Source organism: Schistocerca nitens, chromosome 1, assembly GCF_023898315.1.
Source record: "Schistocerca nitens isolate TAMUIC-IGC-003100 chromosome 1, iqSchNite1.1, whole genome shotgun sequence".
Classification (NCBI taxonomy): Eukaryota; Metazoa; Arthropoda; class Insecta; order Orthoptera; family Acrididae; genus Schistocerca; species Schistocerca nitens.
The window spans coordinates 128172146-128193606 of record NC_064614.1 but is presented as its reverse complement, the minus strand read 5'-3'; the positions used below and the strand labels follow the sequence as shown (position 1 = coordinate 128193606).

Genomic DNA, 21461 nt, shown 5'->3' with positions numbered 1-21461 from the left:
CAGAACAGATCTCCACCACCACGTTCTCTTACGGATTTATGGACAGCCCTGCGGCATTCATGGTGTCAGTTCCCTCCAGCACTACTTCAGACATTAATCGAGTCCATGCCACGTCGTGTTGCGACACTCCTGCCTTCTCTCGGGGGCCTACACGATATTAGGTAGGTGTACCAGCTTCTTTGGCTGTTCAGTGTATTCCATTAAATTAATAAGAAAGACTCAGAATCTTTTAGGAAACAAAAGGTGAAAAAGAAACTGGGATAGGTGGACACAGACCTACTGCATTTCTCTTTATATCTCACCACGCATTCAATTACGCTACCGTTTCTAGATCGGAGCTGCGTCTCTGATTTGGTATACACTATACAAAGACAAATGTCATTATTTGATATTTAACAATGCCAAATTGTACCAAAACAGCTTGCTCTTAATAGATAATCATTGTGCCTAGCCTTGGAACGGTATAATTTCATAGCACACAAGTTATAACATTAAAAACATCACATTTGGGAAGCCTTTGACTACCGATATGTAGTTTCGTGTCATTTTATTACAACAAATCGTATCTAAAAAGACGCGTTTTCGGGAGATCTTGAATTTGCTATGCTTATCTGCATACCACGCACTCTATAATAAACAAAACACGAAGTACAGAGTTTAACTCCATACAATACTGCCGCTCCCAAGTTATTCTTTTGACGTAAAACAGATGTCGCATCTCATTGAGCCGCCAGGTTAGCCGAGAGCGGCTTAACGATGGAGGCTGGTGTGCCGCCCAGCCTGGATGTGGTTTTTAGGCGGTTTTCCATATCCCACTAGGTGAATACCGGGCCGGTCCCCACGTTCCGCCTCAGTTACACGGCTCGCAGACATCTGAACGCATTCGCACTATTCCATGGATTACACCAGACACGGACAGTTGGGGCACGCTAATTCCGTCCCTGGGGGTTCGGGGTGGCGGCGGGAAGGTCATCAGACCACACCTTAAACTAACCTTGCCAATTATTTATTTCAAGTTTCTGCTACCAGTCACTTTTTATTTTATGCTTAATCTGAAATAATGCAACGCGTTTCGAACATGTTTTATTCATCTTCAAGCGTTTGTACATACATACATACATCGAGAAATGTTACTTAAAAATGAACACTCTTCCGATTTGGAATACTTCCGCTGCTCACCAAACTCCTCATATATGAACAATATTGAGCATATCTGGGATGTCTTGAAACGTGCTGTTCAGAAGAGATCTCCACCCCCTCGTAATCTTGCGGATTTATGGACAGCCCTGCAGGATTCATGGTGTCAGTTCCCTCCAGCACTACTTCATACATTAATCGAGTCCATGACACGTCGTGTTGCGGCACTTCTGCGTTCTCGCTGGGGCCCTACACGATATTAGGCAGGTGTACCAGTTTCTTTGGCTCTTCAGTGAATGAGCAGATTTGCTTCGGCTCTCTCCAGCTACACATTGCAAAAATGAAATTGCAAATATCTGTCGAAACACCAGAGAAAATGCGCCTGACGACTCATAGGAGGGACACTATACAGGGCGAAGCGAAATTCGCGCACTCGGGCATCGCAGCGCGACTCCTCACGTGCCAGCGATAAACAAATGTCTCTCGCAAAATTTCGTCCGGCGAGTGTATACGGCAGAAAAAGGACGTTAAAGAGTGGCAATCTGGCAACACTGTAACCACATGTGTGGTAACTACCTCTGTCAGTGGATGTTTTTTGTGCTGCACACTTGCTGCATACTCAGTTTTGGGTTAGCACGCAGGAGGTCGTGGGTTCGATCCTGGGTTGAGCTGCATTTTTTTGTTTGCTAATTTCATACTGTAATATACGCCGTTTCTTAGGTCACATGTATCTAAATTTAACAACGTTTTGTAACCCAGAACGTAACAAATACGTGGTTAGATAAACATGAAATAGACAATTGAAGTAAATGACCTGTCATAGGACAGAATAACTACAGAAACAATATCTATTTCGAGATGCTTAAGATGCGCCTGTTCTATGTAATGTGCATCACGCCTCTGACAGATATTGTTCTGCATGATTCATACCGACATCGCTAACTGTGAAATGTTCTGTTTCGAATTACACTGTGTCCCTGACGTTAATAGACGTGATGTTTCCACAGTCCCATCGATGGAATAATAACAATAATAACAATAATAATAATAATAATAATAATAATGCATTGAAATACGTACTAAACAGCATGCAGTTACCAGACGCAGTGTTGAAAGGCATGGGACCATGGTGATAACACATTCAAATAGTAACCGAGTTTGGATATTATTTGCAAAGCACATTAGTAGTCCTATTGGTAAAGTAGGGCCCTAACGAAATGTAGGTACCTGAACAAGACAAACATAATAGTTGCTACTGATCTCTGGGACAACTGGAGGAGGCTACAAAGAAAACAGGTTTCGCATCTAGTGGACGAGGTAATTGTGAAATTCCCTGACATGAAAAAGGTTTCGTTCAAAGCTGACCTATCTTCCATTTCTACGATTGTAGTATGTAAGAGCAAGTGTTTCCTAGAGGACCCGCTGCAGTCGCTGTTGACGATTAAGATGACCAATACCGTACCACCTGCACTACATTTACCAAATAAAAAACAGACGTCAACTCAGCATCGAACCATCGACCTGCTGCGTACTAACCCAAAACCCTATCCACTACACCAACTGTACACGATGAAAACCGTGTGCTGACAGAGATAGTTACCATACATGTGGTTACAGTGTTGCCAGATTGCCACTTTTTAACGTCCATTTTCTGCCGAATGTACTTGCCGGACAAAATTTTGTGGCAGACGTTTTTTTATCGCTAGCATGTGAGGAGTTGCGCTGCGAAACCCGAGTGCGCGAATTTCGCTTCACCCTGTATATTCACGGCGTTTCACAAGTCCTGTTACAGGCTTCTAGGGTCTATAGGGAGTAGAGTTTTTATAAGAAACCAGTGTCTGGAAATGAACCGTTTCGATTTCAAATAAATTCGAATATCGCAACACTTTCAAATCTCGCACTTTACGGTATGCACCGTTCTGAGTCCCTGTTGTACCTATGACATCACATACCATTTTCATCCGGCTACAACAGCAGTGACGAGAAACTGGAACGTCAGCAGCCACACTGCTGCGTAAATCTGGTTGAAAACGGTTCAAATGGCTCTGAGCACTATGGGACTTAACATCTGGGGTCATCAGTCCCCTAGACTTAGAACTACGTAAACCTCACTAACCTAAGGACATCACACACATCCATGCCCGAGGCAGGATTCGAACCTGCGACCGTAGCAGCCGTGTGGTTCTGGACTGAAGCGCCTAGAAACGCTCGGTCACAGCGGCCGGCCGCAAATCTGGAGGCGAAGATAAATAAAGTAACGACGCATATTATCAACTCGGTGGAAATGAATGAAGTTGCAGGGGAATGTCGCCAGAGGTCTTCCAGGTATGCACAGAAAGCTGGATGTGGCACAGCGCGAGGTCAGCGTGACTACAACGCCAAATTACTCTATGAGTAATGGAAGTGGAACACCAGAGCAGTATTTACAAAATATTATTCAGGCGACTAGCTTCAACGCTACATTTGCGTCATTTAGGTTCTACTATAAACCGAATAAGTACTTCCAATCATTGAATCGTGTAGCACTTACTTCTAGAAGTACTTGTTATTGTTGTTGTTGTGGTCTTCAGTCCTGAGACTGGTTTGATGCAGCTCTCCATGCTACTCTATCCTGTGCAAGCTTCTTCATCTCCCAGTACTTGCTGTAACCTACATCATTCTGAATCTGCTTAGTGTATTCATCTCTTGTTCTCCCTCAACGATTTTTACCCTCCACGCTGCCCTCGAATGCTTAATTTGTAATCCCTTGATGCCTCAGAACATGTCCTACCAGCCGGTCCTTTCTTCTTGTCAAGTTCTGCCAAAAACTCCTCTTCTCCCCAATTCTATTGAATATCTCCTCATTAGTTATGTGATCTACCCATCTAACCTTGAGCATTCTTCTGTAGCACCACATTTTGAATGCTTTGATTCTCTTATCGTCCAAACTGTTTATCGTCCATGTTTCACTTTCATACATTGCTACACTCTATACAAATACTTTCAGAAACGACTTCCTGACACTTAAATCGGTACTCGATGTTAACAAATTTCTCTTCTTCAGAAACACTTTTCTAGCCATTGCCAGTCTACATTTTATATCTTCTCTACTTCGACCATCATCAGTTATTTTGCTCCCCAAATAGCAAAACTCTTTTACTACTTTAAGTGTCTCATTTCATAATCTAATTCCCTCAGCATCACCCGACTTAATTCGACTATATTCCATTATCCTCGTTTTGCTTTTGTTGATGTTCATCTTATATCCTCCTTTCAAGACACTGTCCATTCCGTTCAACTGCTCTTCCAAGTCGTTTGCTGTCTCTGACAGAATTACAATGTCATCGGCGAACCTCAAACTTTTTATTTCTTCTCCATGGATTTTAAAACCTACTCCGAATTTTTCTTTTGTTTCCTTTACTGCTTGCTCAATATACAGAATGAATAACATTGGGGAGAGGCTACAACCCTGTCTCACTCCCTTCCCTTTCATGCCCTCGACTCTTACAACTGCCATCTGGTTTCTGTACAAATTGTAAATAGCCTTTCGCTCCCTGTATTTTACCCCTGCCACCTTCAGAATTTGAAAGAGAGTATTCCAGTCAACATTGTCAAAAGCTTTCTCTAAGTCTACAAATGCTAGAAACGTAGGTTTGCCTTTCCTTAATCTTTCTTCTAAGATAAGTCGTAGAGCCGGTATTGCCTCACGTGTTCCAATATTTCTTCGGAATCCAAATTGATCTTCCCCGAGGTCGGCTTCTACCAGTTTTTCCATTCGTCTGTAAAGAATTGGCGTTAGTATTTTGCAGCTGTGACTTATTAAACTGATAGTTCGGTAATTTTCACATCTGTCAACACCTGCTTTCTTTTGGATTGGAATTATTATATTCTTCTTGAAGTCTGAGGGTATTTCGCCTGTCTCATACATCTTGCTCACCAGATGGTAGAGTTTTGTCAGGACTGACTCTCCCAAGGCCGTCAGTATTTCTAATGGAATATATTTACTTGAGTTATAATAAGATCTGAAGATGACGAAACGTAGCGTCCGAAACTAGTCGTCTGAATAATAAATACATAAAAAAATACGGCCATGGTGTTCGAATTCAATCACTTACATTGCGAGCCGCTTTCTCACGTCCACAAGAATGATGGACTTTCATAAGTGGAACTGTATGAGGTTACCTTCCGTTGTGAGAGTTGTGGCAAGTGCCGGAGACAGTTTTCCTACCACGTCGGATATCGACAGCCGCGGAAAATGGTCTGGGCGAGACGAGCTATATTACGATGGAGAGGGAGACAGGAAGAGGGGGAGAGGTAGAGAGGGAGAAGAGAGAAAAAATGAGAGAGAGAGACAGGTGGACACTCGGATGGGAGCGACATCGGAGCCGTGTCAGCGCCCGGGGCGACCCATCGCGCGCCAATCGATGTGCCGTCCGCCCGCCGCCGGTTAACGCGACTCAATCAGGCCGCTGACGGGTGCTCTGATTACAGCGCGCCTGGCGGCCGAAGGCGCAACTAGGGGCAGGCCCACCCAGTCAGTGGTCCAGTAGTTAGAGGCGATCCTCGGCTGATTGTCCCAGAGATTGTGGCCAGCCGTTGGGGCGCTGCGAAGAGTTGGCGGGAAAAGTCTGACCAACTCTTTAAAAGATTTCGGCCTCGCAGGGTCGCCAGGATTTTGTGAACCAAAGACGGGATTATTTCCTCGAAAATGACACTTTTAAACTGAAAAAAATTGGGTTTTGTAACGTATTTTTTAACGTCAGTTTCGCCTAGGTGGGACACTAAATTGCGAAAAACCTACAATATAGTGAACGTTATAGCTACTCGTTTTACCTTTGTGATGCCATGAGTAAACTTTACCCATTTGTGACTGAAACTGGTTTTCAATTTCACTTTTGCTTCTTATTTGGCAATAGCACTTTATTAGTATCTCCAAAAATGCTTCACCGTCAGTAATAATAACACACTGTTTCGATAGATTTCTGACTCAGTACAGAGTTCGATGTAACTTAGCCTACTGCAATCCATACCCGCACATTCACCGTCACCGGGGGATGGGGGGGGGGGGGGGGGGGAACGGGTTGTGAACAAGTCACACTTGAATGAGATTTTCACTCTGCATCGGAGTGTGCGCTGATATGAAACTTCATGGCAGATTAAAACTGTGTGCCGGACCGAGACTCGAACTCGAGACCTTTGCCTTTCGCCGGCTCTACCATCTGAGCTACCCAAGTACGACTCACGCCCCCTCCTCACAGCTTTACTTCCGCCAGTACCTCGTCTCCTACTTTCCAAACTTCACTGGCGGAAGTAAAGCTGTGAGGAAGGGGCGTGAGTCGTGCTTGAATAGCTCAGTTGGTAGAGCCGCGAAAGGCAACTGTCCCGAGTTCGAGCCCTGGTCCGAAACACAGTTTTAATTTACCAGGAAGTTTCAAGTCACACTTGCTTGTGCACGCAGAAGTCAGAGGAAACAATCGATTAAATGATGTCCGCAATCGAAACTAAAATCGTCACATGTGTTGATATTTTTAATAACTATCGTAACTGCAACAGTTACTTACACTTGTCACAAGGAAAGGAAACGTTCGAAACGGAGTGAAGAACAGCACAACACACTGCGACAAAGCAAACAATGGCTACCTCACACCGTACTGTCAGCTATGTACGTAACGTTGGCTGCAGCCGGAAACAAATGACTGTCGTCCGAAGCCTATCGACTTCTACTTTTCTAAATTGGCGTTTGGTAGCCGTCATAGAACGATTCAGGTCTAGGGAGCTTATCGGCTAACTTAGAAGTTGAGACTCTAACGGCTGCTGAGTGTACATCTACAAATGAGTTATATTTACAAGAATTGCTCTTAACTCGTATAATGAACGGAATATATTGTGCGAAATATTATCCAGTCCAGTGTAATTGGGATTTTTATGTATCCCGACAAGGTTTAGCAGGGAGTCGGGTTTTCAACAGAAAAATCGGGACAATCCCACCCATATCGGGGTACGTGGCAACCCTGACTGGTTTAACAGGGAGTCGGGTTTTCGACAGAAAAATCGGGACAATCCCACCCACATCGGTGTACGTGGCAACCCTGACTAAAGTGTGCGCCACGTCGGAAAGCGACGTAATTTTGGAAATACTCTGCACATCCAGCACTACCACCACACAAAAGACGCTACATTCCAGCCCATTTAACACCGCAGATATGCTACAGCCACCCCCACTAATGCATATCCTTCAGTATGTTGATGACATTAACTTCCTCGCAATCGTACAATACGCAAATCCCAAAGATCCCTCCAAATCCACCTCTGTTAGTTTATTTCCTGGTGTAACCAACGGGTCCTCAAGATCAACCCCACCAAACCCTCGACAATAATTATAGGACGAACGACGTGAACTTTCCGCCTCACGACTTTCTAACTTCTACTACAATAGCTTGTACTAACCACTGACTGGCAAATAACACGGAAACATCACCTACTAACCATCAAACATAAAGCTCATAATAGTCTGAACCTACTTAAACTATTAACTGGTGTAACTAGGGGATTGCATTTCTCTACTATCCTCCCCACCTACAAAACCTCGATTCGACCCATTTTCTCCTATGCAAATGTTGCATGCGTATCTGTCCCACCAAGGTTGACACTCTAGCGTCATAAACCCCACCCGCACCTTCTAACAACCTACACCATCCGGAAACTTGAGTCCAATAATCCTATCGTTTTCCCTCTAATTTCCAGTCCTAGTACGCTGCATCGCCCCTACCGACACATTCCACTAGCCTAACACCTCCACATCCTCTGAACAACAGGCTATTTATTTGTATGGAATTACGAACAGTGCAATGAATTAAGACTTTCATCATTCTTGAAAGGCTTACGTAAAAATGTACAGAAAAAGAACATTTATCATTCAACGTAATTGTATTTTAAAAAAATTATCTGCTTATTATGTATATTATTCTTTGTTCTGTGTTCAAAATGTTAATAATTCTGGAACAGTCGAAAGAATTAATGTAATTACCTATCTGGTCTTAATCTTGGATGAGGATAGACGTGACAGGCTTTGTACGTGTACTTGCGTTTCATTTTGGTTCAATATATGTGTTTATTTGCTCTTAAAACCTTTATTTATGCAATTTTAGCATCCCGACATTTTAGGAGACTAATAACTTATTTTTTCAGAATATCAGAAAGTGCAACACAGCGCGAGCCTACGATTGATTGTTGTCGGCCATTTGCACGTCCACATTATCTTATTTCAATATTGGCAATATTAAACGTCACAGAGCCGCGGCATTAACTTACAGAGTTTGCGTTTTATTTATATTATATAACTTGAATGTCATTTAAATTTATTTGCGAAGATTAATAGGAGTTTTCATTAAATTCTCGTAGCTACCGCGTTTTATCTCAGCTACGTAAGCTCACAGAATTTAACTTACTCCGAAATGATCAGTGATAAATACGCCACACAATAATGCTTCTCTACTCGAACCCATGGCATTGAAGCAGAATTAAATTCAATGAAATTGCAATGCAAAAAGAATCTGAGACGTTTTGTTAACATACATTGAAACGCCAAAGTAACTTGTATAGGCATGCTTATTCAAATACAGATGTATGTAAACAGGCAGAATCCCGCACTGCGGTCGGCAATACCTACGTAAAATAACAAGTGTCTGTCACAGTTGTTAGATCGGTTACTGCTGCTACAATGGCAGGTTATCAAGATTTGAGTCTCAACGTGGTGTTACAGTCGGCGCACGAGCGATGCGATATACTATTTCTGAGGTAGCGATGAAGTGGTGATTTTCCCGTAAGACTAGTTCACGAGAGTACCGTAAATATCAGGAATCCTGTAAAGTATCAAACCTCCGACATCGCTGCGCCCGGAAAAAGATCCTGCAAGAAGGAGACCAACGATGAATGGAGAGAATCGTTCAACGTAACAGAAGTGCAACGCTTCCGCAAATTGCTGCAGATTTCAGTGCTGGGCCTTCAACAAGTGTCAGCGTGCGGACCATTCAACGAAACATCATCGATATGGGCTTTCAGAGGCGAAGGCCCACTCGAGTACTCTTGATGACTGCACGACACAAAATTCTACACCTCACCTGGGCCGGCCAGTATCGACATTGGACTGTTGGTGTCTGGAAACATGTTGCCTCATCGGACGAGTCTCGTTTCAAATTGTACCGAGCGGCTGAAGACAACCTCATGAATCCATGGACCGTACATGTCAGCAGGGGACTGTTCAAGCTGGTGCGGGCTCTTTAATGGTGCGGAGCGTGTGCAGTTGGAGTGATGTAGGACCTCTGACACGTCTAGATAGGACTCTGTCAGGTGACACATACTTAAGCATCCTGTCTAATGACCTGCACCCATTCACGACCATTGTGCATTCCGACGGACTTGGGCTATTCCAGCAGGGCAATGCGACACCCCACACGTCCAGAACTGCTACAGAGTGGCTTCAGGGACACTCTTCTGAGTTTAAACACTTCCACTGGCAACCAGACTCCCCAGACATGAACATTATTGAGCATATGTGGGATGCTTTGCAACATGCTGTTTAGAGGAGATCTCCACCCCCTCGTGCTCTTTATGAATTTATGGACAGCACTGCAGAATTCATGGTGTCAGTTCCTTCCAGCAGTACTTCATTCATTGGTCGAATCCCTGCCGCGTCGTGTTGCGACACTTCTGTGTGCTCGTGGGGCCCTACACGATGGTTTTTTTTTTTTTTTTTTTTTCTTCCAGTGTGCGAGCCAGTACAGTGGTTTACACTGCTCTTTACATGTTTCATATTGCGGGCATTAAATCTTCAAATAATATTTCTATAAAAAGACTGTGTAATCTGCCCGTGATAAGTTGTGTTGGCACTTTAGTGTGTGTGTGGCGTAATTTGATGTGTAACTAAATCTATACGTGCCTACAAATCATACAGTTTAATGAACTGCATATGTACACTCACTTAAACCACACCACTCAACACAGAGAACAGATCTCAACATACATTTTAAAAACAACACAGTGAGACAAAAATGAAATGCAAATGAAGTCCCATGCTTCTTTACAGAGCGTAGGAGAACGATGCGGGAGACCCGCACCGCCTTACTAGGCAAGGTCCTAATGGAGGTGGTTTGCCGTTGCCTTCCTCCGACCGTAATGGGGATGAATGATGATGATGAAGACGACACAACAACACCCAGTCATCTCGAGGCAGGAAAAATCCGTGACCCCGCCGGGAATCGAACCCGGGACCCCGTGCTCGGGAAGCGAGAACGCTACCGCGTGACCACGAGGGGCGGACGCAGTGAGACAATGCAGACACAATGGAGCACACCTCTTGTGGGTCCATACTACGATCGCCTGCTACTGGCGCAATATAGGACGATCGGCAGGAACCGCATGGCCCATTCGCTATGAGGTGCGGTCCAGTCGCAATGCAACCAAGTCACACCCCTGACTATTACTCTTGCATTAGTTAAGAGAGCGTGTCCCTACAATGGTCTTGTTGCTATTGTATTCATCATCATCATCATCAAGTGTTCTGCCAAAAGGCAGGTTTTCACGTCGTAGTTCTCTTCTGCCATGCTTTTCAGATCCGCATAATTTCCTCTTCCCTTTATGTCATCTATCATCTTGTATCTCCTTCTTCCTCTCAGTCTTCTCCCACAAACCAGTCCTTTCAAAGCATCTGCTAGCAACCACTCCCTTCTCAATGAATGTCCCAACCAGTTCTTTCTACCTTCTCTTATAACCTTCAGCAGACATCTTATCTCACCAACCGTTTACAATACTCTTTCATTAGTAGCTCTTTCCATCCAGCTTATCCTCTCCATTCTCCTCGACATCCACATTTCAAATGGTTCCAACCTTTTTTCATCCTTTCGTCTCGGCGTCCATGTATCTGCCCCATATAGTCCCACACGCCAGACAAAACCTTTGCCAAGCCTTTTCCTTAGACCTTTATCTATTTTGCCACGTAACAGTCTCCTGTTTCTGTTGAATGCCTCCTTCGCTATGGAAATTAGAGTGGTGGTCTCGCGGTTCTAGGCGCGCAGTCCGGAACCGTGCGACTGCTACGGTCGCAGGTTCGAATCCTGCCTCGGGCATGGATGTGTGTGATGTCTTTAGGTTAGTTAGGTTTAAGTAGTTCTAAGTTCTAGGGGACTGATGACCACAGCAGTTGAGTCCCATAGTGCTCAGAGCCATTTGAACCATTTTTTTTTTCACCTCCTGGTGGCATCTCAAGTCTTCAGTTATTGCGTTTCCAAGATATTTAAATGCACTTACTTGGCTAATAGTAGCTTGTCCTATTTTAATATTGGACAGTCTTGTACTGATGACCATACTCTTTGTTTTGGTGTGTTTATTTGCGCCCCTCTGTAAGGAGATATATGACAAAGGGGAATGGCGTGAGGACTTCCTTGCAACAGTTGTGATACCAATAGAAAAAAGAGAAACACTAAAAAATGTGAAGAGCATAGGTCCATCAGTTTAATTTCTTATGCAGCTAAAATGTTGCTGAGAGTATTGAATAGAAGGCTATATGGCAAGCTGGATAGAGGGATTGCAGAGGAGCAGTTCGGAATTAGAAGAGGAAAAGGAACAAGAAATGCTATTGGACTGTTAAGAACTATAGGGGAAAGATATATGGAAAAAGATAGAGAAATCTTTGCTGTTTTTATATATTTGGAAAAAGCTTTTGACAGAGTTCAGTGAAACAAGCTGATGGATATTTTGAAGAGGAAAGGAATAGATTGAAAAGAGAGACGACTGATACAGAATCTGTGTTTACACCAGAAAGTAAGGATAAGGATTGGAAATGAAATGTCAGAAGGAAGCAGCACTGGACGAGGTGTTAGACAGGGTAGTTGACTTCCCGCACTGTTGTTTAACGTATAACTTGAAGAGGCTTAGATGGTAAAAGAGGAATACCTATTGGTGGAAAGAGAATAGCATGTATAAGATTTGCTGATGACGTGCTATTAGTGGCAGAAAGTGAGCTGACAGTGAATAACATGCTGAAAGATATGAATGAGGCTTGTATGGAATATGGGATGCTATTGTATTCGCTGGATTTTATTGCTGCATGTTCATCTGCAAAGAGATTTTGTACACTTCGAGAAAGCCACCAGGTAGGTTAAACTTCTGTGTAGTGTATTTACTTTCTTGCTAATCATTTCTGCTCCTGCTTTCCTATGACGACAGCTGCTGCATCACTCTGAAGCCTGCCTCTCCTTACCGTCGTGCACGAAGTACACTACTGGCCATTAAAATTGCTACACCAAGAAGAAATGCAGATGATAAACGGGTATCCACTGGACAAATATATTATACTAGAACTGACATGTGATTACATTTTCACGCTGTTTGGGTGCATAGATCCTGAGAAATCAGTACCCAGAACAACCACCTCTGGCCGTAATAACGGCCTTGATACGCCTGGGCATTGAGTCAGACAGAGCTTGGATGGCGTGTACAGGCACAGCTGCCCATGCAGCTTCAGCATGATACCACAGTTCATCAAGAGTAGTGACTGGCGTATTGTGACGAGCCAGTTGCTCGGCCACCATTGGCCAGACGTTTTCAGTTGGTATGGCAGCAGTCGAACATTTTCTGTATCCAGAAATGCCCGTACAGGACCTGCAACATGCGGTCGTGCATTATCCTGCTGAAATGTGGGGTTTCGCAGGGATCGAATGAAGGGTAGAGCCACGGGTCGTAACACATCTGAAATGTAACGTCCACTGTTCAAAGTGCCGTCAGTGCGAACAAGGGGTGACCGAGACGTGTAACCAATGGCACCCCATACCATCACGCCGGGTGATACGCTAGTATGGCGATGACGAATACACGCTTCCAATGTGCAGTCACCGCGATGTCGCCAAACACGGATGCGGTCATCATGATGCTGTAAACAGAACCTGGATTCGTCCGAAAAAATGACGTTTTGCCATTCGTGCACCCAGGTTCGTCATTGAGTACACCATCGCAGGCGCTCCGGTCTGTGATGCAGCGTCAAGGGTAACCGCAGCCACGGTCTCCGAGCTGATAGTCCATGCTGCTGCAAACGGTGTCAAACTGTTCGTGCAGATTGTTGTTGTCTTACAAACGTCCCCATCTGTTGACTCAGGGATCGAGACCTGGCTGCACGATCCGTTACAGCCATGCGGATAAGATGTCTGTCATCTCTACTGCTAGTGATACGAGGCCATTGGGATCCAGAGCGGCGTTCCGTATTACCCTCCTGAACCCACCGATTCCATATTCTGCTAACAGTCATTGGATCTCGACCAACGCGAGCAGCAATGTCGCGATACGACAAACCGCAATCGCGACAGGCTACAATCCGACCTTTATCAAAGTCGGAAATGTGATGGTACGCATTTCTCTTCCTTACACGAGGCATCACAACAACGTTTCACCAGGCAACGCCGGTCAACTGCCGTTTGTGTATAAGAAATCGGTTGAAGACTTTCCTCATGTCAGCACGTTGTAGGTGTCGCCGCCGGCGCCAACCTAGTGTGAATGCTCTGAAAAGCTAATCATTTGCATATCACAGCATCTTCTTCCTGTCGGTTAAATTTCGCATCTGTAGCACGTCATCTTCGTGGTGTAGCAATTTTAATGGCCAGTAGTGTAGTAAACAACAAAAACCAAGTGAAATTCTGAGATTCACCTGTACAGCTCCCACTCGTTTACTGCTTCCGGGAGCAGTATAACGCCATTAGTTGTCAAATGCTAACTAAGTAGGGATACAGCGTCCGGTGCTCCTGATGATGACAAACCAGTCTGCTGCCGAATTACTGCGCGTGTTGGGCACGACAATCCAGCCGCTTACTGAAGAGCTCGTAGTGCGGAATTCCGCTGTTGGGCTCTACGGTGTTTTGCCTTTCGATGCGAACGAGCGACACGGGTTTTGCGTGCGGCAATCGAGACGAGGACTCGGCCAGCGTCCCGTGGCGTGTCAGCTATCGCGGGGTGGAGCAATCCGTTGTCAGGTGCGCGCTTGTACGGGCAGGAGTGCGCGTGATGTGCAGTCACGCGGGCGGCGTTCAATAGCCCACTGGCCCGGCAGAATCGCGCCATTAGCGTGCCAGCCGTGTTACGGCAAATACATGCGGACCTTGTACTCTCTCTCTCTCTCTCTCTCTCTCTCTCTCACTCACTCTCCCTCCACCATTTTGCATGTTTGCCCTCGGCAAACAGCGGCAAGAACCTCGTTTCGACGTCTGTCACGTAAAAACAAAGAGCACCGTTCGCTTCTACCAACAAACACGGCAACAAAATACTCTAAAACAAACTATAGCTCTATTTCTGTTTTCATATGAAATGCGCTACATGCAATGAAATGAGACGAATGCATCAATGAGCATTAAATTTACCACGGACTTCAATGGGAGATGCTTTTAATAGTTTCCACAACGAAATCCTGTCTCCAAATCAGGCAGAAAATCGAAAGGGATTCTGGCCATTTATTAAGTACACCAACACCAAGAAACACTGTGCTATAGCAGTGGTTATATTACCGATGATAGTGCCACTAAAGCGGAGTTGGTATACGCGGTTTTCCGAAGTTTCTTCACCAAAGAAGACGACATAAATGTTCCAGAATTCGAATCAAGAACAGCTGCAAACATGAGAAAATTAGAAGCTGATATCCTCGGTATAGCGAAGACAAGCCTTCAGGTGCAGACTGTGTACCAGTTAGGTTCCTTTCAGAATATGCTGATGTAATAGCTCCATACTCGGCAGTCATAAACAACAGCTCGCTCGATGAAAGATCCATAACTGAAGACTAGGCAGTTTCACAGGTGACACCATTGCTCTTGCTCAAGAAAGGAAATAAGAGTAATCCGCTGAGTGTGAGACCAAAACTCAAGATGGGAAATAGCAGTCACCTGCTGAATTACAAATCCATATCACTGAAGTCGATTTGCAGTGAGATTTTGGAACATGTTCTGTGTTCGAAAAATAAGATTACCTCAATTTATTCACACGATGGAATGATTGCTATCGACAGGAGATCTCAAATTGACTCCATATTCCTGGGCTTCCAGAAGGCTTTTGACGCCGCTCCTCACAAGCGGCTTCTAATTAAACTGCGTGCCTCAGGAGTACCATCTCGGTTATGTGTTGGAAAAACACCAGAGCCAAGCCCTAATAGGAAGCACTGAAGCTGAAATAGTTATAGGTACGAAAAGCTGACTAAAGCCGGAAATAAGTTCAGCCGAAATTTTTTCAAACGACCTAACAGTGTTCAGATAGGATATGTTAAATGTAGTTGGTGATAGAGTATATATTTCTGTCAGAAGTAGTTTACCTTGTAGTGAAATAGCAGTAGATAGTTCCTGCGAAACAGTATGGGCAGAGGTTATACTTGACAATCGGACTAAACTATTAACTGGATCGTTTTACCGACAAGATATAGTTGCGGAACAGTTCAAAGAAAACTTGAGTCTCATTTCAGATAGGTATCCCAATCATACAATTATAGTCGGTGGTGAATTCAAATTACCCTTGATACGCTGGAAAAATTATACGTTTAAAGCAGCCGGCAGGCATCAAATGTCATCCCAAATTGTACTAAATGCATTCTTAGAAAATTATTTTGAGCAATTAGTTAATAAGCCCAATCAAAGCGTAAATGGTTGCGAAAGCACACTTGACCACTTAGCAACAAATAATCCTGGACTAATAGGGAGTATCATGACGGATACAAGGATTAGCAACCACAAGGCAGTGCTGCTAGGCTGAATATCGTAACACCCACAACCATAAAAAACAAACGCAAAGTGTATCTATTTAAAAAAGCTGATAAAAATTCTCTTAACGCCTTTTTCAGAGACAGTCTCCACTAGTACCGATCTGATCATGTAAGCGTAGAAAAGATGTGGAATGATTTCAAAGAGATAGTGTCGACGCCAATTGAGAGATATGTACCACATAAATTAATAAGATGAGGTACTGATCCCCCACGGTACACAAAACAGGCCAGATTGCTGCTGCAGAAGCAATGAAAGAAGCACGCCAAATTTAAAGAACGCAAAATCCTCAAGATTGACAAAGTTTTGCAGAAGTTCGAAATATAGCGCATACTTCAATGTGAGATGCTTTTAGTAATTTACACAACGAAACTCTGTTTCGGAATCTGGCAGAAAATCCAAAGAGATTCTGGTCATGCATAAAGCACAGCAGTAGCAAGATAACAACTGTGAAGTCGCTGATGACAGCTCCACTAAAGCAGAGCTATTAAACACGGTTTTCCGAGACTCCTTTACCAAAGAAGACGAAGTAAATATTCCCGAACTCCCCAAGAACAACTGCCAAGAGGAGAAACATGGAAGCAGATATCCTCGGTGTAGCAAAGCAGCTTAAATCACTTTATAAAGGCAAGGTCTCCGGTCCAGATTGTTTACCAGTCAGGTTCCTTTCAGAGTATGCTGATACAATAGCTCCATATTTAGCAGTTATATACAACCGCTCGCTCACAAAGCGCCGCACCTAAAGACTGGAAAACTGCTCAAGTTACACCAATACCCAAAAATGGAAATAGGAGTAATCCGTTGAATTACTAACATCGATTTGCAGTAGGATTTTGGAACAGATATTGTGTTCGAACATTATTAATTACCTCGAAGAAAACGATTTATTGACACATAGTCAGCACTGATTCAGGAAATTTCGTTCTTGTGAAACACAACTAGCTCTTTATACTCATGAAGTAATGAGTGCTATCGACAGGGGATGTCAAATTGATTCCACATTTTTAGATTTCCAGAAGGCTTTCGAAACCGTTCCTCACAAGCGTCTTCAAACCAAACTGTGTGCCTATGGAATATCGCCTCAGTTGTGCGATTGGATTCGTGATTTCCTGACAGAAAGGTCACAGTTCCTAGTAATAGACGGAAAGTCATCGAGTAAAACAGAAGTAATATCCGACGTTCTCCAAGGAAGTGTTATAGGCCCTCTATTGTTCCTGATCTATATTAACGACATAGGAGACAATCTGAGTAGCCGTCTTAGATTGTTTGTATATGATGCTATCATTTACCGTCAAGGTCATTAGATGATCAAAACGAGTTGCAAAATGATTTAGATATCTGTGTGGTGCGAAAGTGGCAGTTGACCCTGAATAAAGATAAATGTTAAGTTATTCACATGAATACTAAAATAAACTCGGGATAAGTCACACAAATCTGAAGGCTGTAAATTCAACTACATACTTAGGGATTATAATTACAAATAACCTAAATTGGAATGATCGCATAGATATATTGTGAGTAGACCAAACCAAAGACTGCGATTCATTAGCAGAACACTTAGAAGGTTCAACAGGTCTACCAAAGAGACTGCTTACACCACGCTTGTCCGCCTTATTCTGGAATAGTGCTGTGCGGTGTGGGATCCGTATCAGGTGGGACTGACGGATGACATCTCAAAAGTTCAAAGAAGGGCAGCTCGTTTTCTATTATCTCGAAATATGGAAGAATGATACGTGAATTGGAGTGGCAATCATTAAAACAAAGGCGTTTTTCGTTGCAACGCGATCCCGTCCGGAATTGCAATCTCCGGCTTTCTCTTCCGAATGCAGAAATTTTTCGTTGAGGCCCACGTACAAAAAGAGAAATGATCATCATAATAAAATAAGAGAAATCAGAGCTCACTCGAAAACACTTAAGTGTTCGTTTATACCGTGCGCTGCTCTGGTTCAGTGAACCCTCCGCCAGGCACTTAAGTATGGGTTGCAGAGTGATTATGTAGATGCAGGTGCAGAAAGCAATGAACACACGATGATGCAAAATGTTATCAACGTAAACCTGCGAAGCAATGAATATCTAGTGGCAACTGAAAACATCAGGACGCGAACCAAGATTTCTATCTTACCGTGAGCAGTTGTCTAAATCTCTTCTATTCGCTGTTCATGTTTGCGTACCTCTGCTAGTTTCTGAGCTATTTCCCTTAAATGTTGTATTTTATTTTTGCTTTTCTTTCCTTTCCTTAGGTCCCCGTTTAAAATGAAAGTGGAAAGAAGGCTTTTATCTGGTTGGTATTTTAGTTGCCCAGATTTTTTGTTCCGTACTTTTTATTGGGGCAACAATATTCTTACTGGTTCAATGCGATCCGCCACGAATTTCTCCCGTGTGTCCACCTTTTATGTCATAGTCGCACCCGCATTCTACGTGCTCAATTATTTGTTGGATGTATTCCAGTCTATGTCTTCGTCCACAGTTTCAGCCCTCTAAAGCTCCCTGTAGTACCAGGAAAAATATTCCTCGATGTCCTAACGCACGTCCTGTCATCCTGTCGACTAATGCGTAAAGCTTTGCTGGAGGGAATTGACACCATGAATCTTGCAGGGCTGTCCACAAATCAGTAAGAGTACGAGGAGGTGGAGATCTCTTCTGAACAGCATGTTGCAAGGCAACCAGATATGATTAATAATGTTCATTTCCGGTGCAGACCAGCAGACTAATAACCCACTGCTACAAAACAGGTCGCGTATGGTTAAACACGTCATAGGGAAAGGCCATTGTCCAAGGTGCAGTGGCGTCAGCGTTGCGGACACCATAAAACACTTTCGGAATTGGTCTCAGTCACCGTGGCTGTGGCAGCTGGAGGACTGTTTTTAACAAAGATCTCGAAGATCACAGCTTTGTAACTGCAACTACGATAAATTCGTGTGATGTGTCGTTCGAAACGAGGAAACATGAGTATGGGATTGTGGATCTGCCTTGATTCAAAACATTTTTGCTATATTTGTTTTCTTTTCCAAACTAGTTTCAACGACAATATCGCCACCATCAATCTCTATATCCTAAAACATGCAAAATTAGTATAGTTCAAATGGCTCTGAGCACTATGGGACTTAACATCTGAGGTCATCAGTCCCCTAGAACTTCGAACTACTTAAACCTAACTAACCTAAGGACATCACACATATCCGTGCCCGAGGCAGGATTCGAATCTGCGACCGTAGCGGTAGAGCGGTTCCAGACTGAAGCGCCTAGAACCGCTCGGCCACTCCAGCCGGCAAATTAGTATAGTTATAAACATCATAAAACATTATTACGTTGTACTGGTTAGTATAAAATAATGTATTCTGTGAATAGTTACATAACATTTATTTACTTTAGGTCACAGTACTGTCTCTGTTTTCGTTGATGTTCTTGTTTTGCATGTTTTAGAATAAAGAAATTACCACTGACGATGGCTATATTGTCACTGAAAGTGGTTTGGGAAAGAAAATAAATAAAACAAAAGTGTTTTGCATCAACGTGGACTCACAAGCCCGTATTGCTGTTTTTATTCAAACACGGAGCAATGTAAGAATTGTACACTGAAGAGCGAAAGAATCTGGTACACCTACCTAATATCGTGTAGTAGTCCCGTGAGCACGCAGACGACGTGGCACGGATTTGGCTCGTGTCTGAAGTAGTGTTGGGCGGAACTGACACCATCAATTCTGCAGGACTGCCCATAAATCCCTAAGAGTACGAGAGGGTGGAGATCTCTTCTGAACGGCATGTTGCAAGGTTCCCAGATATGCTCAATAATGTTCATGTCTGGGGAGTTTGGTAGCCAGCGGAAGTATATAAACTCTGAAGACTGATCCTGGAGCTATGTAGCAATTCTGGACGTGTGGGATGTCGCATTGTCCTGCTGGAAGTGCCCGAGTCCGACGGAATTCACAATGGACATGAATGGATGCCAGTGAAGAGAAAGAATACTTACGTATGTGTCATCTGACAGAATCATACCCAGCCGGAGTGGCCGAGCGGTTCTAGGCGCTACAGTCTGGAACCGCGCGACCGCTACGGTCGCAGGTTCGAATCCTGCCTCGGGCATGGATGTGTGTAATGTCCTTAGGTTAGTTAGGTTTAAGTAGTTCTAAGTTCTAGGGGACTGATGACCACAGAAGTTAAGTCCCATAGTGCTCAGAGCCATTTGAACAAATCTAGCAGCCTCCTCTGAATTCCTTCGACGTCTTCCTTTTATCCCAACCACTCGAGCAGTACTTTACGAAAGGTGTCTCTAGCGCACCATATGCGGTCCCCTTTACAGATCGCGTACGTTGAGACTTTGCGAACCTACCTCAAACGACGAAAGGCACAGATTCACAGGAAGAGTCATCGCTTTGACGATATAACTGACATTCAAGCTGGTGTGTTGAACAACAACCCGAAGAACGACTTTTCTGACAGTTTGACACGGCTGTATGAACGTTCTGTGCGCTGTACTGTACTGAGAGGGAGATAATGTAAACTTATGGAGCACTGGATTCACCATCCTAACCATTGTCTACTGTTTATTAATCCAGTCTCGAAATTTTTTTTAACTGGCAGAGTACATAGTTGGAAATAGCCATTCTATGCCAGGATATTATTATTATTAAATTATTATTCAGTGTTTTTCTCACGTCTTCAAATTCTGAAACTTCTTTCTGAAGGTCCCTCGAAACCTCTGCGATCTCCTGAGTATAGACGAATTTCCGGCCAGAATTGGACACATGTCTCGGTCACCATTCTTTTGCCGCCAGCTTCCGTGCAGCAGCAGGAAATAATACGGTTACTTATCTGCAGATACACGTCCCTGGGTCGCGGCATCCACAAAGGAAAATAAACGATTTCTGGCCACAATCCATTAGCGAGAGAAATAAGCGCCATAAGTTCCGAAAAGAAAAGACGTTGAGATTAGATCCGCACAGTGGAGCGGGGCAGGGAGAGAGCAACGGCGGTGTTTCGCACTGCGAATCCGGAGCCGTTAACGATTCTGCGAGGAAAAGAAGAGAGGAAAAAAACCTGTTTAACATTATCTCGGCTTTAGTAAGTATCATCGAGCTGGTCTGGTCGACAGCGGCTGTAGAAGTGTGATGGAAGTATCCGAGTTAACCTCTTCCGTTTTCCAACGGCATCTCAATTTCATACCATTGGCCGGTCTTTTAAATTACTCCAAGTTAACGTCCTGTCATTGCACACGGGGCACAAGAATACATGACAAGGTCCTCCCGGAGAAGCTAAAATACACTGACGGAAAAGAATCGCAGCACCTAGAAGGTGCCTGTGAGACGTAAACGAAAGTTGGTAGGCGTGTTTCTACATCTGAATGGCGATTTCTGTTCACATTTCCCGCCAGTCGCATGAGAGTGCAAGGATGAAAATCAGGTTTGCTATAAACACACACTGTAACGGTAGTGTGCGTTAGTTATTTTTGAGAGTGGACGAGCTGAGCTGATGTTGGTCAAGAATGCTAAGGCGTGGCGCCTTATACCACTCGTGTCTAGAGCCTGTGTACCGGGAGAAAGACCCATCCCTGCACAGTGGCAGATG

The 21461-nt window shown here is 43.9% G+C and overlaps 1 protein-coding gene across 1 annotated transcript in view; it reads right to left on the bottom strand.

The window, feature by feature from the left end:
• LOC126205244 (tubby-related protein 4) overlaps positions 1–21461 on the bottom strand; it is a 518596-nt gene that overhangs the window by 370829 nt on the left and 126306 nt on the right. The gene's annotated exons all lie outside the window — the stretch shown is intronic.